Raw genomic sequence first — 20,104 nt, 5'->3', positions numbered from 1 at the left:
CTCCCATCGAGCGAGTCAAACTCGTCGAATCAGTCTTCAGAGCCAATATAAGTGCCGCTCTCAACCGTGGCCTTTCTGCCTTAACAAGCGATTTTTTCGCTCGAAATCCTATACAACGCAGCTTCCCCCTAAACAGGCAAATTTCCTAGGAAAATTAATTCCTACCCGTCAGCGCACTATTTACCGAGTGTCATCTAAATATTTTTCTCTATTACTTACGTGGAGGCTTTTAAATGTTCCGATTTTTTCTTTCCTCTGGTGCATGCTTGTTCGAGTCCCGAAAATAAACGCCTGCCGTGTGCGCACGTGAGGTGAAAATTTCCCGCATTCCAAAGTGGCTCGGAAGCATTTTTTTACCAGAACATGTAGCCGCCATTCAGTCAGCGAGGTAAGACTCTGCTGCTGCGTCGTCAGGAATGTACAATATTCTCCAGAAATGCCTCCCGCCCCGCACCCTCCCAACAGCTAAATGCAATGTTGTGAACAGTTGAAGTGCGAGGCTGTCATCAACACTTCTTGACTTCGACTTTTTTTTTGCTTTTCGGTTATGTTTTGCTGTTTGTTTTTGTTATTGCATCTGATCTCAAATGTCGTCGGGGTTCTCCGGGGAGATATTTTCGTTTGGCAAGATTGAAATTCAAAGATGTCAAACGTGCTTTGCGGTAGCTTCGCTTCACGGTGACATGGGGAAACGTGGTCAGGTTATTTTCCGTCCCTGCACGGTGCACGGTCGACAGCTGAATCGTTCATCCAATTCATCCACCAATTTGGATGAACCTCCAGGCTGACCTTTTTATCCTCATGTCTGCCGAATCGAAGAGATCACCGAAATCTCGCGAACCCGCCAATGATTATAGTTTTCAGCAGTGTATATTTGAATAGGAAGGTCGTCATTTCAACCTACTTTTGACTCGTTAAAGGCTCTTTCACTCAAACGCCCAAAACCGCAATTACAATTATAGAGCTCTTCAAATTGCTTCAGTGAAGAGAGCAAAAAATAAAAAATGAAACACGTTGCCTACTCAACAACCGTTAACCTTTTCCACCCACGAATCCGAACGCAATCGGTACGCCGAACAGATTTCAAAATTGGTGGATCGAAATCTAGGTGTTAGGAGCGCGTATTAATATCTTCATCACCTGAAACCAGTAATCAACGGATCTTAACTGGACTTCTCTTTCGGGGCGCAAGAGGGATCGCAGGCGTCCAACGAGGGCGGATCACAATGCCTCCGTGCAGGAAAGTGCTTACATTCCGAACGGGATCGCTCGTCTCGCCGAAAACGGACGGTCAGCCGATGCGTATAATCATATCATAGACCCACCAGAATCCGTCTGTCGACCTGTCCCCAATTACTACTTATCAACCGCGACCGTGGCAGGAACAAAAGTGAAACAGCTCCTAGAGCACGGCCGGCTCATTGTAGGTCAGTGGGGCTGCCAACAACGGCGTACGCGGGATCCGGCTTACGGTAAGGAACGCACCTCACCGACGGGGGGTCCATTTTAGTTAAGCCGCTTTAGGTGACAGGTATAATTTGACCTGTTGCAGATATACTAGCAGCGGGAAGACGCAGAGTGTGCAGTTGGATACGCGCGTATGTTTAGCGGGGATTATTATTCCTTTTGAAATCGTTTCGGCAGTGCGCGGGCGTCAATCTCGTTGATTCGAGCCTGAACGTGACGAAAAACATGAGCCGGTGTGTCACACGCAATGTTGACCGAAGTTATGGCCCAGAGCGAGGCAGGCTCCGTTACACTCTTTGATATTAATGCGACTAGAAAATGATTACCGTGATATTTTATAGGATTAGCATTAGTAATTGTCCCAGTTAGCCAAGCGTTAGAACGTTAAATGGGCATCAGTTTTTTTCCATAAATCTGAACGAAACTGGTGAAGTTTAAAACAATGCTTCAAAATTTAAACCAGCATGGTAACGTAATTTTGTCTCTGTCAAAATTTAAAAAGGTTATAATGAATAAACAGTTTCGGAGCCTCGATAAATGGGGTTCAATTCGGTTGTTCAATCTTTATTTATTTTCTAGCTATAGCTATACGTAAGATAAAAAAATCTCCTTGAAAAATATTCAAATAAAATATTATGTATAAAAACTCACTCTTTCAAGACCTGAATTACTTTTTTTAGCTACCTCGAGACCAACTGGAAGGTACACGGTAATACTTTTGATTTACCAGCAGAACTGCTGCAAACAAAAAAGAAGTGTCACACTATTGGCACACATTTTATCCGTCTCATCAATTCCACACGCGTCCGACTCCGGCAATGTCCAGCATCTCCATTAACGTCACCAGCGGTCACCGGGCGGCGACGGTCAGAGATCGTACCATAAAAATACCTTTCCCCGATATCAACCTGATTTCGCAGCGCGGTAATAAATTAACTGCAGAGGCAATAAAATTAATTATACCGTCACCGGAGTGGGTATTCCTCCCCATTTGACCCAGCCTAGTGCCGGGTAATTCTACGACTCCCCCAGATTCTCGCAGGCCGTCATGGATGGTTGCGGGTGATAAAACGAGTCCGATCTGTGCGCGGGGCTAGAGAAGGCTCAGCAATATCCGTACCGCAACCTGCATCGGACTGTGCGCGGCTTAGCCATGTAGTTTTGCCATACTTACATGATGGCTCTCAAGTGTAGGGCCGGCGCGGTCCGCCGCTGGGAAGGGAACTGCAACGGCAATTTATTTATTGCGCATTAAAAATTAATGCATGATTTATGGTGACAATTTTATTATCACAAATGCTTTTAAGCCGCCTTTTGAACCATTTAGCTCACTAAAGACCTTGTCGATTGTGTGGGCACTACCGCTGCCGAAGACGACCTCCCAGTCACTCAGCTTCTTGGCAATTAGCGAAAATCAACTTGCTGTGATTCGAGGGTAGATAGATCTTTTTACGAGCGAAAATCGATGGGAGATGATTGATTGGCACGGGCCTCGTGTTTCGATAACTGCAACTCTTACCTGAAAAAGACCACACGCGAACACCTACGAGATTCCGTACATAAACGTGCGTGTTTGATTAATGCATAAATATCTGAGTGTAAAACTTTCAACCCTTACGTTGATTGTTTCAAAATGTACGCAAGAGAGAAGAAAAAAAAACAGCAACGATAATGCCAACAAAATTGAACCAACAACACGCAACAACACGAGGAAATGGGCCCATCATAAATTCATAAATCATAACCACACGCAAGCAGTCAACCAGCCACCAAACGGCGAGATTAAGCCATTCGACTTTAATCAAGATCCTCTGGGAGCTCCGGCTCCCAGGTCTGCGAGAGCAAAAACAAAACACGGAACAAATTCGAATCGTAAAACTGTTTCCAAAAATCAATAGGAATTGAGGGATTGCGGACCCCAGTGGGAGGTGGCTGCAAGTGTCATAAATCATACCCAATCAAACAAGACAATCGTAATTTTTTTTTCGTCTAGCTTTGAAGTGTGAGCAAAAACCCATCGCAAGTGCCGGAATGTGTGCGCACGTACGTGTGGGCTCCGCTCTCGAGAGCGCGTCAGGTGAAATGCCGCGTCGTGGTAGGTGCGAATAGTCAAGTGGCTGCCAGTCGAACAGGAGGAGCAGCAGCCGGCCGAGGCGCATCGCCGTATCGCACAACCGCCATCACCGTGGGCCGTACCGAGGTGGAGGGGGGGGGGGCTAGAGGCGCGCACTTGATCGAGTTGAAGTTTTGTTTTACCAGGAGATTGATGGATCCCGGACAGGTTTTTTGTTTTGATTGTTTCGGTATTTTGATGAATGCTTGGAGGTGAGAGAGATATTAATTGACGAGTTAGGAACCGATAAGCCACACTGGCCAAGTTTCGCACCGAGGTGGTCTTCGGCTGTCAGTTTTGTAATGCAATTTAGGAGAAGGTATGTGATCGGTTCCAGTTAGGAGGGATAGCTAGACGGTGTGTTTTTTTTTCACATAATCATATATTATCGCTGCCTGTAAATATAATTTTATTGTACAACCGTTCTAGGTGTATAATATTGTGTATTCTAAATTATTGAGCATGAGCATGAGCATGATTGACCGCCCGCGGTTGCTACTCCGTTATTGCCAGATCAGCTGTGATTACACAGAGAACCAATGGATGATGCTTGGGATTAACATTCATCCTCAATGTGTAAAAACTGGTGACCTTAATCTTTATATTAGGCAATACCAGCGCCGGCCGCATCCGAATGCAGGTCAAAGAAGGAGTGTGTATGGGAATATATTGACGTGATACTCGCTTTATTGGAAGCCGAGAACACCTCTGCACTTCCACGAGAAATCACTGGGATGTTGGAGAAAAGGGTAAGGTTTGCAGGAGGTTTCGTTTTGGTAAACGATGCGCTGAGTTCTAATACCGGGTTTATAATAACAAATAGCGCGCGTACGAGTTTATTATATCTTCTACGGAAATCATAACGCGATCCGAACTCATTCCGGTTGATGATGTAACACCGCAAAAATAAAGCGCACGCGAGGATACCGGACCTATCAACCTAATCAAGACAGATTCCAATATTCGAAAATATGTTTATGAAGTCATTATGCAACTACCGAAACGTATCTCTCATTGATTTATCTCAGCTGACTACACAATGTTACGAAGCAACCAGATATGCATTACCAAAAACAAGAAAAAAGTAAATATATAGACCCTCAACACATACTGCAAGCGGTCAGCAAGAGAGCTTCAAAAACGGCCTATTTGCTTGGCCATCGCCGTTCGAATCGAACGAAAAAAAAAAGAAAAAGAAAAAATAAAGATGTGTGCGTTGACAGACGAGTCGCGTATAATCCTGATTTTAATTGCAAATAATTGCGATATTTGGTGGCGATTAATTACAATGTTTTGTCGCGATTAATTATTTACGATATTTATCGAACGAACGGAACCTACTCTGAATCACTGCGTGCTGTAATAGAACCTACGGGTGGACAGTCTGCGAATAAATGGTTTGGTACACCTCGGAAGTCACAACACACCAAAAATCTATATTTGAGCAAAGCTCACCTGGGCCGAAAATACGTTTATCCCGGAAAGTTATGCGCGACCGCTCTATTCCCTCCTACCGACGCATACGCGCGGAGACACGGTATTTCGCGTTGATTACCACTTACTTCTTGAATAATAAAGCGAAGATACCTACTGAGTATGAAAAACTGGCAAAGTTTCATGCATTCATAGCTAGAAAATTTTTATAAATGCAAATATGCATATCTAACAAGACCAAGTACTTATTAGATTTAACAAAATGCCAAAACAATCGCAATCAAAATTTATTTGCCATGCTGACCGACAAGATTTCTACTTAATTAAATTAAAAATTGTCAATGTGTTTCCCCAAGTAAAACATGCAACATCTTTTACTGAAAAAATGAAAGGAAAAAGTTATAAATAAGTTACAGGGAAAACATTGTTTTGTGCAGATCAAAAATACTGTTATAATATTCAAAATTATATAGAATATTTAAACACCCAGGGAATTTATGTTTGATTAAACATAAATAATTAATTTGACAGTAAATTATAATCAATAAATTTATCATTCAATTTACTTAAAACAAGAAAATCATTTGATCTGATCGGCCATGATTTGTTTCAATTCTCTTTTTTGTCTTGCTCAACGATCTTCGGTTTTATTATTATTATTTTGATCACCGTTAATAACCTCAGATCAATGTTTGAATATTTCTGTTTTACTTAAATTTCAAAATATATTACTTTATGCGTGGTTTAGTTAGGAGAGTAGCTTTATATAGCCAAGCGCAATTGGTTTCACGATTCTCCTCGTTTGGTTTGCTGAAAGAGTAAGAAAGTTCAAATAATTAGTACATAATGCATGACATTTTAGTTAACCTTGATGTTTCAATGTACATTTTTTTCAATTATTATGCGATATTTTTACCGAAATAAACTTTATAGATAGTGGTTGTATAACGGACAAAATCTTTGGGCAATTGTGTATTCTCAATTATTATTGAAAAATAAATAAAAATTCCTTTTTACTAAAATTGAAATACCGTTCAACTTTATTAACCTTCATTGAACCCTTGGGTGGAAAACCACACAAATGAATTTAGTTTTGATTTTTTTCGGAAACTTCTCGATCGGTTTTGATGAAATATCTAGACAACTCCTAAACCATCAATCTTACACAAAATAGATTTTCTCCAAGGGAAAAATATTTTTGGTTGATGAGATATTTAAAAACTTACGTTGTTTACCCTGGTGTGTGGATTTCCACACATAGAACATTCGAATTTATTTTGGACAATAAACAACTTAATTTTGCCCCAAACTTATTTTTTTCATTGAGTGCTTTCATACCTGAAGCTATGGGTACCAATTAATCCTGTTTCAAAAATCGAATAAGGTGTGTATGTGTGTGCGGAAGTATGTGTATGTGTGTTTATTTTCATTCTTACGACCAATGTATCTCGATTTTCTCAGCAACGGCTGACCCGATTCCATTATTCTTAGTTGCGTTTGAAAGAGCTTAAAGTCTAGTTAGTTGATGGAAAATATCGTTTTGATCCGAAGGTTCATTCAAGAATGACGTAATAAAAGGTGATCAATTTACATGGGAACTGATAAACTAATTGATTTTTTTTCAACGGTTTGACTGATTTTAAAAATGAATAAAGGTGCATTCTTGTAATTTGCATCAAAATCAAATCAATCAAAAGGCTACGTGGGACATGTGTAAAAGTATGTGTTTATTTGTTTCATCTCAGAGTGTGAGAATTTTCACACATATGGGCTACGAATACGCTAATGCTAAAAGTACCTATTCAGTGTTTCCACAGCCTGGTTGAGCAGTGTTCAACATTTACACAGTTTTAAGTCTACTGCAAGACAAGTATACTCGCACTTTTAGGTATATTGAAATAAATTTAGAATGGATCTCCCGAGATGATCTAACAAGCCAGTCGTCGTGGGTTCGAATCTCGGCTCGGGAGGAACTGTTAGTGTTAGTAGGATCGTAGCGCTAACCCTGCAATTGTCCTTTACACTAAACATTTGACTGCGAAGTCTGTGTATAATGAACGAATCGAAATGTAGCACCAAGGCTTTGCTTACTTTGCTTAGCATAGATTTCAGAATATTCTTACGAACATTCCTAGCACCAAATTGCTTCATTTGGTCAAACCGATGTTAGGACTTTTTTTGTTCAATTGCTATCATAGAATGTTTAATTGGTCTCATATTATGAAAACACGTTTTGTTTTGTAACTTTTGCATGAACCATCGGATCAAACAAATATCCGATGATGACTTAATGGCCTTCATGCCCTTCCAATTGCAGCCAAGGAAATCAAATCAATACATCCATTGCTGAGATAATCCAAATGTATTTTTCAAGATTGTTTTTGTACACTACGCATAATATCATTCAATTGGTTACCTCCAAACTACTGCAATGTACTAGGCGTTTCCACAAGTTTTGTTTGTTTTGACGTTGGACTAACGTCTATGTCGAAGTTAGGCACCTGAATTTGAAAATCTAGTAATTCAACCAGGGAAAACCAGGAAAAAGTGGTCAGGTTTTGAGCGCTTATATATCAGTCATTTTTTTTCAGAATTTCGAGGTTTTGGCATCAACTGATCAGAAATTCTTTTACGGTTGAATTTATGTAACAAAAATAACCTATTGTTCGAGATACACTATTGAAAAATTGATAAATCACATCGATTGTTTAAATCATACCGAGCAACCAATCACCACCTCTCTTCACAAGCACAGTCGACACTAACGGATACAACCGATCTGACTTTGTAAACAGTCTCGCAGCTTTCAACCAATAACGAGCTCGCTTTCGGTAGCGGCAACAGGTGTTTCAACACCATTTTAAAATGCTTCTTTTATCATTACCACTGAACAGATTCTAAACAGGAATGGCTTGATAGATAGGGGAAATATTGCGCAAGATTGTCATATACTTATTTAAATATGTTTTCGATACTAAACTAGCTAAAAGTTGTGTTAAAAGTCGTGCACATTCAACCAATCACAAGCTCGCTTCCCCTTTGCTCGCGAATGGATTTTTGCTTTGGGCTATATAATAACCTGCGTCGTCTCATAGTAGTCATCAGTCAACAAGTGGAAGGCCACTAGAACGGTCTTGAATAATCAGCAGCGGTGGCTGATTCCAGTGGCGAAACTGAGCTGCAGCAGAACCAGAGCGGTGGTATCAGGCAGCAGCGGCGGAGGTAGTGGGCAGCTGCATTTCTTCATTCTGTTCGATAGCTAGAGCTGTTGCGTGTGTATGGCTAGCTATAGCGTGTGTAAGATATAGCATGTGTAGCATATTATGGCTATAGCGTGTATATCTTCAGCGTGTGTACGGATAGTTATAGCGTGTGTGTGGATAGCTGCTGCGTGTGTAATGATTACTTATGGCGTATGTATGGATAGTGATAGCACATGGTTGGATAGCTTATGCGTGTTTATAGATAATTGTATCGGATGTATGGATAGGAATAGCGTGTGTATGGATAACTTGAGCATGTTTGTATAAAAAACTATAGCTACAGCGTGTGTATGAATAGTTTTAACGCGTGTTTAGATAGTTATAGCATGTGTGTGAATAACTATAGCGGGTGTTTATCGAAGATTATTATTGTCATTAAAAATATTAAAACGTCTTAACGAACACAGTTGTGAATTTGATTTTACAGCAGCGATTTTAACGTCTTCAGCCAGTCTTTAGTCATCGAGAAAAAATTACTGCCTATGAATGATCAACACTTATTTACTAAAAATTTCATTTAGATCAAAACAAAACAAACGTGTAATTGAGCTCTTGCTGTATTAAGTTATTGAAATAAACGTATTTTTTGTTTAAATACATGAAGTTATATGCTGGGCTGGAGCTAACCGAGCATGAGTTTTATCAATTTAATGTCAAACAATTTTTAAATTTAAAATTTTCGTTTGAATCGTTCTGGGCTCCAATTTCAGATAGTTTCGTTAAGTTTGCTTTTTTTTTAGATAGGAAAATTTTACCAATTCGCTCAATTAAATGATTGTCTTGCTGGTGCAGCTACGAACAAAGGTTTGATTCGAATATGTATGAAATGACAGCGATTAAATAAAAGATATCCATTCTTTTAGTAGGGTAGGAAACATATTCTAAGCAGCTTTAGGAACCGCCTGTGTATTCAGACGAAATACTCGAAATGTGCTGGGTGAAACTCAAACAGTAGTATATCAATCTGCTCTCTATCGTTTCCTCTGTCAGAACTTGTTTTCGGATTGTAAAACTAAGTTAGCAAACTTTGACAATAATCAATCAAAGTTACCAATCGAGGGACACTATTCCAATAACCCCGAGCCTATTTTAAGCAGTTTCCATCTGTTTTGCAGGCGTTTTTTTTTTCAGCACCTGAAGTGGCTCCTGAATGGCTGCAATATAGGTCGATTTGTTTCAATTGCAATTGTTCACAGATTTCTTTGTGATTAACGGTATTTCTTATATTCGTAAGACAGCTAGACAATCAAAGTTTGCGTTTCCATCATTGAAATTGTCGATAGTGGTCGAAATGCAGGAGTTTGAGGCCTGTTTTCTTCGACTGATTAAAATAGGTGCTACTGCTTAAGCCGTTCCCTGCCCTATATATTATTATTTATAACGTTTTAACGTCTCAGCATTCAGAAATGCACTAGATAAAATTGCAGCAAATACTAGAATTGCAATTCTCTCTATTATTTGTTTTAACGGAAAATAAGAATACCGTAGTCCAACGTCATGCGGTCGTGTCTTGAATACCACCAATACCATTTTTTTTTTTTCAACGTACCTTTGGAAATTATCATTTAATTTTAAGTATATCTTTGAATAAGAATCTACCCTCCAAATCCTAACAAACGCATCTAGCACCAAAAGGACTTAAATCAGTCAAACCGCTGAAAGAAAAAATCGGTTAGTTTATCAGTTCCTCTATAAGCTGACTACATTTCGTTACGTCATTTCTGAATGAACCTTCGGATCAAAACGATATTTTTCATCAAATAACTAGACTTTTAGCTCTTTCAAACGCGACTAAAAACAATCGAATCGGTTCAGCCGATGCTGAGAAAATCGAGATATGATGGTTGTAAGAATGAAGATATTCACACATACACATACTTCCGCACACATACATACCTCATTCAATTTTCGAAACAGGATTATTTGGTACCTATAGCTTCAGGTATGTATGCACTCAATAAAAAAAAAATGGTATTGGTGGTATTCAAGACACGACCGCATGACGTTGGACTACGGTATTCTTATTTTCCGTTAAAACAAATAATAGAGAGAATTGCAATTCTAGTATTTGCTGCAATTTTATCTAGTGCATTTCTGAATGCTGAGACGTTAAAACGTTATAAATAATAATATATAGGGCAGGGAACGGCTTAAGCAGTAGCACCTATTTTAATCAGTCGAAGAAAACAGGCCTCAAACTCCTGCATTTCGACCACTATCGACAATTTCAATGATGGAAACGCAAACTTTGATTGTCTAGCTGTCTTACGAATATAAGAAATACCGTTAATCACAAAGAAATCTGTGAACAATTGCAATTGAAACAAATCGACCTATATTGCAGCCATTCAGGAGCCACTTCAGGTGCTGAAAAAAAAAACGCCTGCAAAACAGATGGAAACTGCTTAAAATAGGCTCGGGGTTATTGGAATAGTGTCCCTCGATTGGTAACTTTGATTGATTATTGTCAAAGTTTGCTAACTTAGTTTTACAATCCGAAAACAAGTTCTGACAGAGGAAACGATAGAGAGCAGATTGATATACTACTGTTTGAGTTTCACCCAGCACATTTCGAGTATTTCGTCTGAATACACAGGCGGTTCCTAAAGCTGCTTAGAATATGTTTCCTACCCTACTAAAAGAATGGATATCTTTTATTTAATCGCTGTCATTTCATACATATTCGAATCAAACCTTTGTTCGTAGCTGCACCAGCAAGACAATCATTTAATTGAGCGAATTGGTAAAATTTTCCTATCTAAAAAAAAAGCAAACTTAACGAAACTATCTGAAATTGGAGCCCAGAACGATTCAAACGAAAATTTTAAATTTAAAAATTGTTTGACATTAAATTGATAAAACTCATGCTCGGTTAGCTCCAGCCCAGCATATAACTTCATGTATTTAAACAAAAAATACGTTTATTTCAATAACTTAATACAGCAAGAGCTCAATTACACGTTTGTTTTGTTTTGATCTAAATGAAATTTTTAGTAAATAAGTGTTGATCATTCATAGGCAGTAATTTTTTCTCGATGACTAAAGACTGGCTGAAGACGTTAAAATCGCTGCTGTAAAATCAAATTCACAACTGTGTTCGTTAAGACGTTTTAATATTTTTAATGACAATAATAATCTTCGATAAACACCCGCTATAGTTATTCACACACATGCTATAACTATCTAAACACGCGTTAAAACTATTCATACACACGCTGTAGCTATAGTTTTTTATACAAACATGCTCAAGTTATCCATACACACGCTATTCCTATCCATACATCCGATACAATTATCTATAAACACGCATAAGCTATCCAACCATGTGCTATCACTATCCATACATACGCCATAAGTAATCATTACACACGCAGCAGCTATCCACACACACGCTATAACTATCCGTACACACGCTGAAGATATACACGCTATAGCCATAATATGCTACACATGCTATATCTTACACACGCTATAGCTAGCCATACACACGCAACAGCTCTAGCTATCGAACAGAATGAAGAAATGCAGCTGCCCACTACCTCCGCCGCTGCTGCCTGATACCACCGCTCTGGTTCTGCTGCAGCTCAGTTTCGCCACTGGAATCAGCCACCGCTGCTGATTATTCAAGACCGTTCTAGTGGCCTTCCACTTGTTGACTGATGACTACTATGAGACGACGCAGGTTATTATATAGCCCAAAGCAAAAATCCATTCGCGAGCAAAGGGGAAGCGAGCTTGTGATTGGTTGAATGTGCACGACTTTTAACACAACTTTTAGCTAGTTTAGTATCGAAAACATATTTAAATAAGTATATGACAATCTTGCGCAATATTTCCCCTATCTATCAAGCCATTCCTGTTTAGAATCTGTTCAGTGGTAATGATAAAAGAAGCATTTTAAAATGGTGTTGAAACACCTGTTGCCGCTACCGAAAGCGAGCTCGTTATTGGTTGAAAGCTGCGAGACTGTTTACAAAGTCAGATCGGTTGTATCCGTTAGTGTCGACTGTGCTTGTGAAGAGAGGTGGTGATTGGTTGCTCGGTATGATTTAAACAATCGATGTGATTTATCAATTTTTCAATAGTGTATCTCGAACAATAGGTTATTTTTGTTACATAAATTCAACCGTAAAAGAATTTCTGATCAGTTGATGCCAAAACCTCGAAATTCTGAAAAAAAATGACTGATATATAAGCGCTCAAAACCTGACCACTTTTTCCTGGTTTTCCCTGGTTGAATTACTAGATTTTCAAATTCAGGTGCCTAACTTCGACATAGACGTTAGTCCAACGTCAAAAATGAGTTTGGGGCAAAATTAAGTTGTTTCTTGTCCAAAACAAATTCAAATGTTGTATGTGTGGAAATCCACACACCAGGGTAAACAACGTAAGTTTTTTTAGGATGCAATGAAGGTTAATAGTTTAGGATTGGGCGATCTTCAGGGAAAGATAGATCTTGAGAATCGATTCATTCAAACGGTCCTTGGATCGATCCACCCAAAAGATCGGAGCCGCGGAATCGCTCTCAACTGGATCGATCTTCTATAGCACTTTTTTGCGGCGCTGTGAAATTCATACTAACTGATTGGAACTAAAGTTTATAATGTTATAGCACCGTCCGTGATTATAATGCACAGGAGATAGAATAGATTGTTTTATCAAGTTCGAAAGGTTGTTGAAGAAATATACCTAAAAGTTTACATCATTTGAAAACTTTGGTTATGTGTTTGTTAGCGTGTCGGAACATCATTCAAAATACATTGCAGAATCATACGTCAAAATATCACACTTTTTCTCTATTGTGTGTGGAATGTGATACAGGATAGCAATGATTATGAGATGGTCGGTGTGCGACCAGTCCGAACCAAGCCCTATTTTTTTCGAAAATTAAGTCACTGACGAGGCGGGTCGAATTTCGCTCGTTTGGTTATGTTTAGTTGAGTTACGTTTTGGTTGGGCTCCCGCTCGTTGGACTATAGCCCAACTGAATCGAAGCCAAACATCATTTCTGTTAACGTTGATTTTCGTTTGAGGGGTTTGTTAGAAAAACAATATAAGTTTTCTGGCATAATAATGCAACGTAGAGCTATGCGTATTTTTGAAAGTATTTGAGAACACATTATTGAGCACTCATTTTTGGCTTCAAATGTGTGATGTGTGGCTTAAATGAGCCAATTTCGAATTTGGCCCTATGCTGCACTTTTCGTATTTCTTTGCAAATTTGACCTTTTGCATGGCATCAAACGAAGCTCTATTAATATGGAAAACATTGAAGAAAATCCAAAAAAAGTAGGAGAGAAATTAGTACAAGCAATATCATTCTCAACGAATGGTTTTGAACTTTTGCGGTTTGTCAACCAACTCAACGGTTTTATAAAACTTTTCTGCGTTCCCAGTTGTAGTCCTAACAACAAGAAACAATCGGTGTGCTCTTTGATCGATTTGCAACTTTGACAGCTCAGCCCGACGACTGAAAATTTTTCACTAGATGAGCTGCGGGCTCAGTGCAACTTGCGAAATTTGACTGTATAACAAAAATTTCCTAGAACTTTGAACGCCGATTACTCGAAATAATGTTTTTGGAGCTTGGTTCGATTTGAATGCACGCCGATCATATCATATTTGCTAGTTCGTCACCAGTTGCATATTTTTGCAGGAATGGAATGGACTATAAGGAGGCATAATAATGTCATAATCGCACGCAACCATTCAAAACCCGATAAAACAACGAAACACGATCACTGACAATGACTCAAAATTGGATCTAAAAAAATTGCTGCATGCTAAAACATAAATAAATTTTTTAAAAGATCGAAAAGATCAAATCGAAAAGTAAACGATCTTTTCGATTTTTGCAGGGCTGAAAAATCGATCAAAAAAATCGAAGATCGGAGCGGAAAAGATCGATTCTCCTTAGATCGATCCAAGATCGACCAATCCTATAATAGTTTTTTGCCCTGACAGTTTTTCAAGTAATTATTTGACAACTTGGATATTGTTTCGAGACCATATTGCTAAACCAAATTTAATAATATGTTACTGCTCAGTCGGGCTTTTGCCAAAGTCCCTAGTCCCTGGTAGTTCCTTTGGGGACTGTTTGGGGTTGGGTTCTCAAGACCTCTTTTCTTTGCTCCCTGTCGGCAGTGAGAGACTCGGAGGTCCTCAGGGTCGGCTCCGGGTCTACTTTAGAACCAAGAATTCAACTCTTTCATATTTTTACTGATTTTTATTTTAAAAAACCACTCACTCTGCTTTCCTGAATGTGGGGGGAGGCACGTGGCCTGCGCTAGTTGCTTTAGCGGTACCGCTGCTGCTCTGCACGATACGCGTCACGATGCCGTTGGTGGAGGGGACAACAGCCCGCCGTAGTCCCTGTCCAGGACGACTGCGACCTCAAAAGCTGCGTCAAACCGGGGGTCCGGTCGGTGGCTCTTCCGCGTGGATTCAGCCAGACTATGGTAGCGGGTCTCGGTGGGTTTTTGTGGGGAGAATAACTAGTTGAGTTGAATAAATCAGCAGGAAATATAGAAACAAATGAAATCAGAGAGCACAAAAATCAAGAAACTGATATAAAATGGGTAAATAAGTCTGCAAACTTGTGACACACTTCTGCATTCACTAGGAGCACAAAAATTTACAGGTACAATTCAAAAGCTATAACCTTCCTAAGACAACAATTATTTTCGCTTTTGTCGACCAGGGCTTACTGGACCAAGAATAAAATTTAGTGAAATAAAATTGTGAGCGTTCTCAGGGTTTATATAAGCAGCTTCCGATCTTCTACAAAGTTTTTTGGTGTAGCTAAAACTTCAATGTGAATGCTTAAATTAGTTTGAGATTTGACCGCTAGAGCTTTGCGATCTTCGACAGAATTGTGGATCAATTTATTTGAAAAGACTCACAATTTCGCTTACTTCATGTTTCAAATTTGTCTGAACTTTAAGCATTTTTTGTGATAATGCTAAAATTATTTATTTATTTATTTGGCATGCCGTCATAAGGACATGGCCTGATTTACAAAGTTTCATTAATTCACTCGGTTATTAGCTGCTGCTCTCCAATCCCTGGGACACAGTGTACTCTCCGCCAGATCTCGCTCCACCTGGCCTACCAATCTTGCCCGCTGTGCCGTTGGTCGTCTTCTTACTACCGGATTCAAGGCAAACACCATCTTCGCAGGGTAGTTTTCCGGCATTCTTGCAACATGCCCTGCCCAGCGTATCCGTCCAGCTTTAGCTACCTTCTGAATACTGGGTTCGCCGTAGAGTTGCGCGAGCTCATGGTTCATCCTTCGCCTCCATATTCCGTTCTCCTGCACGCCGCCAAATATCGTCCTTAGTTCCCATCGTTCGAAAACTCCGAGCACTCGCAGGTCCTCCTTGAACATTGTCCACGTTTCATGCCCGTAGACAACCGGTCTTATGAGCGTTTTGTACAGGTTACACTTCGTACGGGGGCTTAGTCTGTTCGCCCGCAATTGCTTGTAGAGCCCATAGTAGACACGACTTCCGCTGATAATACACCTCCGAATCTTACGGCTGGTATCATTGTCCTCGGTTACCAGTGAGCCAAGATAGACAAACTCGTCGCCTACCTCGAACTCATCGCCGGCGATCGTAATGCTACTGCCTAAACGACGTCGGTCGGCTTCAGTTCCGCCGAATAGTATGTACTTCGTTTTAGACGTATTTATCTGCAACCCAATCCTCGCTGCTTCGCGTTTTAGTCTGGTGTACTGTTTTGCCACCGCCGCAGTTATTCTGCCGACAATGTCGACCAGCAAAGCAAACGAATTAATTGAAAATTAATGTGGGTGTTGATGTCCACTCGATTCATTACACCCTGTAGCGCAATATTGAATAGCGGGCAGGAGAGACCATCACCCTGTCGAAGCCCCCTACGGGATTCAAATGGACCCGGCAATCCACCCGAGATCCGCACAACGCACTGAGTCCCAACAACCGTAGCCTTCATCAGTCTAATCAACTTCCTCGGAAGATGGTTTTCGTCCATGACCTTCCATAGCTTTTTTCGGTTGATAGTATCATACGCGGCGCGGCTTTAAAGCCTATGAATAGGTGGTGCGTAGGGAGTTCTGTATTCACGGCATTGCTGGAGGATCTGGCGTATGGTAAAGATTTTGTTGGCTAGCGGTTAGAGGCGGCGGAAAATGATTTGGAAAAGCACTTCGTAGGCGGCATCCATGACGGTGATCGCACAATAGTTCCCACAGTCCAATTTGTCGCCTTCCTTATAGATAGGGCGGATAAACTCATCCTTTTACTCCTCCGGTAGCTGTTCTGTATCCCAAATTCTTTCAATCAGCCGGTGTAAGCAGGTGGCCAGCTTCTCCGGCCCCTTCTTAATAAGCTCCGCTCCGAGGCCATCCTTCCCTGGCGATTTATTGTTTTTCAGTTGCTTGATGGCATCCTCAACTACGCCTATCGTTAGGGCTGGCACGTCTTCTACATTTGTCGCACCGGCGGGATCGCTTTCTCCGCCGCCATGGTCTCCTGCCTGGGCGCCATTCAGGTGTTCGTCGTAGCGCTGCTTCTACCTTTCGGTCACCTTTCGGTCACCTCAGGATCGTCCGTCATAATACTACCATCTTTATCCCGGCACATTTCGGCTCGCGGCATAAAACCTCTGCGGGATGCGTTGAGCTTCTGATGAAACTTTCACGTTTCCTGAGAATGATGCAGCTGTTCGAACTCTGTAAACTCCTCCGCCTCCAGGCGGCGCTTTTTCTCCCGGAAGATTTGGATTCGCTGCAACTTCTTCTGTCTATGTCTTTCCACGTTCTGATGAGCGGCACTTCACATCTTCGGCGCCCGCGCAGCGTTCTCCTCATCCATCACCCTCCTACATTCGTCGTCGACCCAACTTTTTTCGTTGGGTCGTCCCACATGTCCGGTGACGTGCTTCGCTACGCTGTTGATGGCTGTTCTGATGGTATTCCAACAGTCCTCGAGGGGAGCTTCCTTTGGCTGGTCCTCTTCCGGCAGCGCAGCTTCGAGCGAATGCGCGTAGTTTTCGGCGACGTTAGGTAGCTTCAGTCGCGTGAGATCTAACCGGAGCGGGCATCGGTACAAAAACTCGTACATTATCAAAGATGTACCTATCCTGTGTCTTATACAAAAACTGTAGAAATTTTATGATCCACAACTTTGTCGAGAACTGCAATGCTCAAGCGTGTAAAAGAATAAAAGTTGGTGTCAAAGCCCCATCTTTGCGGCCCAATCACGAATCAATTAAGCATTCGAATTGAGGTTTTAATTAGACCGAAGACTTTGCTGAGACACCGTTTACATGACACCTATGGTTCAGAAAAAAACACAAAAAAACACATCTTTCAAAACTAACTATTCAATAATTTCTTTTATTCTAAAGAAGAAAGATTTTCTAATGAACAATTTTAAGAAACGATCATAGTTTGCTAATACTTGGTAATAAATGAGATAACTGTTTTTTTTTTTTTTCAAACTTTGTTTCCTAGTTTTGCTTGAATACTTAAGAAACTTCCAAGCTCGGCGCAAAAGAACGATATTATTTAATTTCTATCGAAAAAAAAATTAAAAAATTATTCAACCTTTGCGGTCAAATCGCAAACTAATTTTTGCACTCAAATTAAAGTTCAAGGAACTTTGTAAAAGATCGGAAACAGAATAAATACACTATGAGAGCGCTACTAATTTTCTTCCGCTAGATTTCATTCCTGGCCCATTGTGCAGAGTAATGGTATACTTCGAAATATTGCTAAACAGGTAAATCCAGAATCAGAAAAAATATCAAAATGGAAATATTACAATGCTGGATGAAAACTAAGAATATAGGAATTTTAATTTTTGAAATCAAAAGACTAAGAACTCAACTACCAGTAGTTGTTGAAGCAGGAGTTTCCAGACTATTTGCTTGGCGGAGCACTTTTTCAACCCAAAATATTTAGCGGGGCACCTGGTTGTTTTAATCGATGAGCAAATTGATGCAAAAATTCAATTTGGTTAGCAAGTTTCGACAATTGTAAGTCAAGGTACCGTTGCGACCTATCTTGCGAGAACATCCCTTTCTCATCCTCCTCGGGGTGCTAGTATACAAGCAACCTGATTCGAAGTGAGGTTCCTGTCCTATCCCAAGTGGGAATCCTGGCCCTATGCTAACTAAGGAAGGTTTCGGTAATCATCTGTCCTCCCATATTGGGCGGCGTATAGCTGCGTTTGTTTCGTAGTCGACGGTTGAGCTATCGAATGCGATGTCTCGTCAGCTATATCCAAGACGGCGGCTCTTGAACCATGATTCTGGGCTGGCATCTGTGCCCAGCACCCTTAGAACAACGGCTTGAAACGGTGAGATAACCTCCGTCCGAGATAACCGGTCTCCCTCCGCGTAAAACCTGGCAGGCCTCCCAGTACGTTCCAAATACATTGCCCGGTGGTCTTACTTTACTTTACTTTACTTTCAAGGCGACAGACCGATTATCGATCCAGTGCCGAATCCAGAATACGTCACCATGTCCCTCGGTCTTGGGCTGCTATCCTCCAATCGCCCCTAACACCTATTTCGCGTGCATCCTCGTCGACAGCACACATCCAACGAATGCGGGGTCTACCTCGAAGTCGACGACCTCTATCGGGATTCCTGCTAAATATAGCCTTCGCTTGACGCTCATCCGGCATTCTCGCTACATGCCCAGCCCACTGAAGCCTGCCGAGTTTAATCCGCTTGACTATATCCGCCGATTTGTATGCCTGGTACACTTTATGGTTCATGCGTCTGCGCCAAACACCATTTTCTAGTTTGCCGCCAAGGATTGAACGCAAAATCCTACGCTCAAAAACACCAAGAGCTCGCCGATCAGCCTCTTTCAGCGTCCATGATTCATGGCCGTAGAGAGCCACCGGAAGAATCAGTGTTTTATAGAGTGCAAGTTTAGTACGGATTTGCAGACTGCGGGACCTTAGCTGGTTACGTAGTCCGTAAAAGGCCCTGTTTGGGGCTGCTATCCGCCTCTTTATCTCACGGCTAACCTCGTTGTCACATGTCACTAATGTTCCCAGGTAAGTAAATTCGTCGACTACTTCAAATGTTTCCCCATCTAGCACCACCGCCCGGTGGTCATAAAGCTAAAAGCTGCGAAGAGGTCCCCTCCTGACTTGCACCGGTCGAGGGTGTAGCCCTGTCGGAGCAGCTCGATGCTATGTGCGATGCGAGTTTGCGAAAAGTCGCACTAATACGACGAAGTACCTGAAGCAGGCTCTCTCCATACTTCGGTCCTCCAGCATTAGCTGCGAAGAAGGAGCATGTCGAGCTTAAGGCAAAAGCGGTGGCTGCCAAGGAAAGAGTAACGGAGGGCGACGAAGTCAGTCCAAACGGGTACCTGCTCGTTTGCAGCAGTCTGCACCTCCGGGCCAGCCGCAAAAAGAACGAGGCAGTCCCCGGGGGAAGACACCGAGAACACTAAGAAACGGTTAGTTGTGCTAAACCCGCGAGATAGCACACCAACGGGTTCAAAGCCCGCTGAAAAATCTGCCGGAGTAGCGGCTACGGAAAACCCTTGGGTTACCGCGAAGGGGAGGAAGCACCAAGAAAGCGCAATGACGAGGACGCGAAAAAACGAAGGCGCGGAGCAGTGGGGACGCCCTCATACTCAAGACGGATGGGTCCAAGTGCTCCGAGTTCTTGAGTAAAATGAGAGGCGAAACTCAACCATCCGTCTTTCTCGCACTGGCGCGATGATCCTTGAGCTCCGTAAGGATGCTAAAAACAAGGGCGCTGCCTACAAGACGGTAACCGAGCAGGTCCTCTGGAAAGATGTGCAAGTTCGGGCACT

The sequence above is a fragment of the Wyeomyia smithii genome, chromosome 3, assembly GCF_029784165.1.
Source record: "Wyeomyia smithii strain HCP4-BCI-WySm-NY-G18 chromosome 3, ASM2978416v1, whole genome shotgun sequence".
Taxonomy (NCBI): domain Eukaryota; kingdom Metazoa; phylum Arthropoda; class Insecta; order Diptera; family Culicidae; genus Wyeomyia; species Wyeomyia smithii.
Note: the sequence above shows the minus strand (reverse complement) of the source record.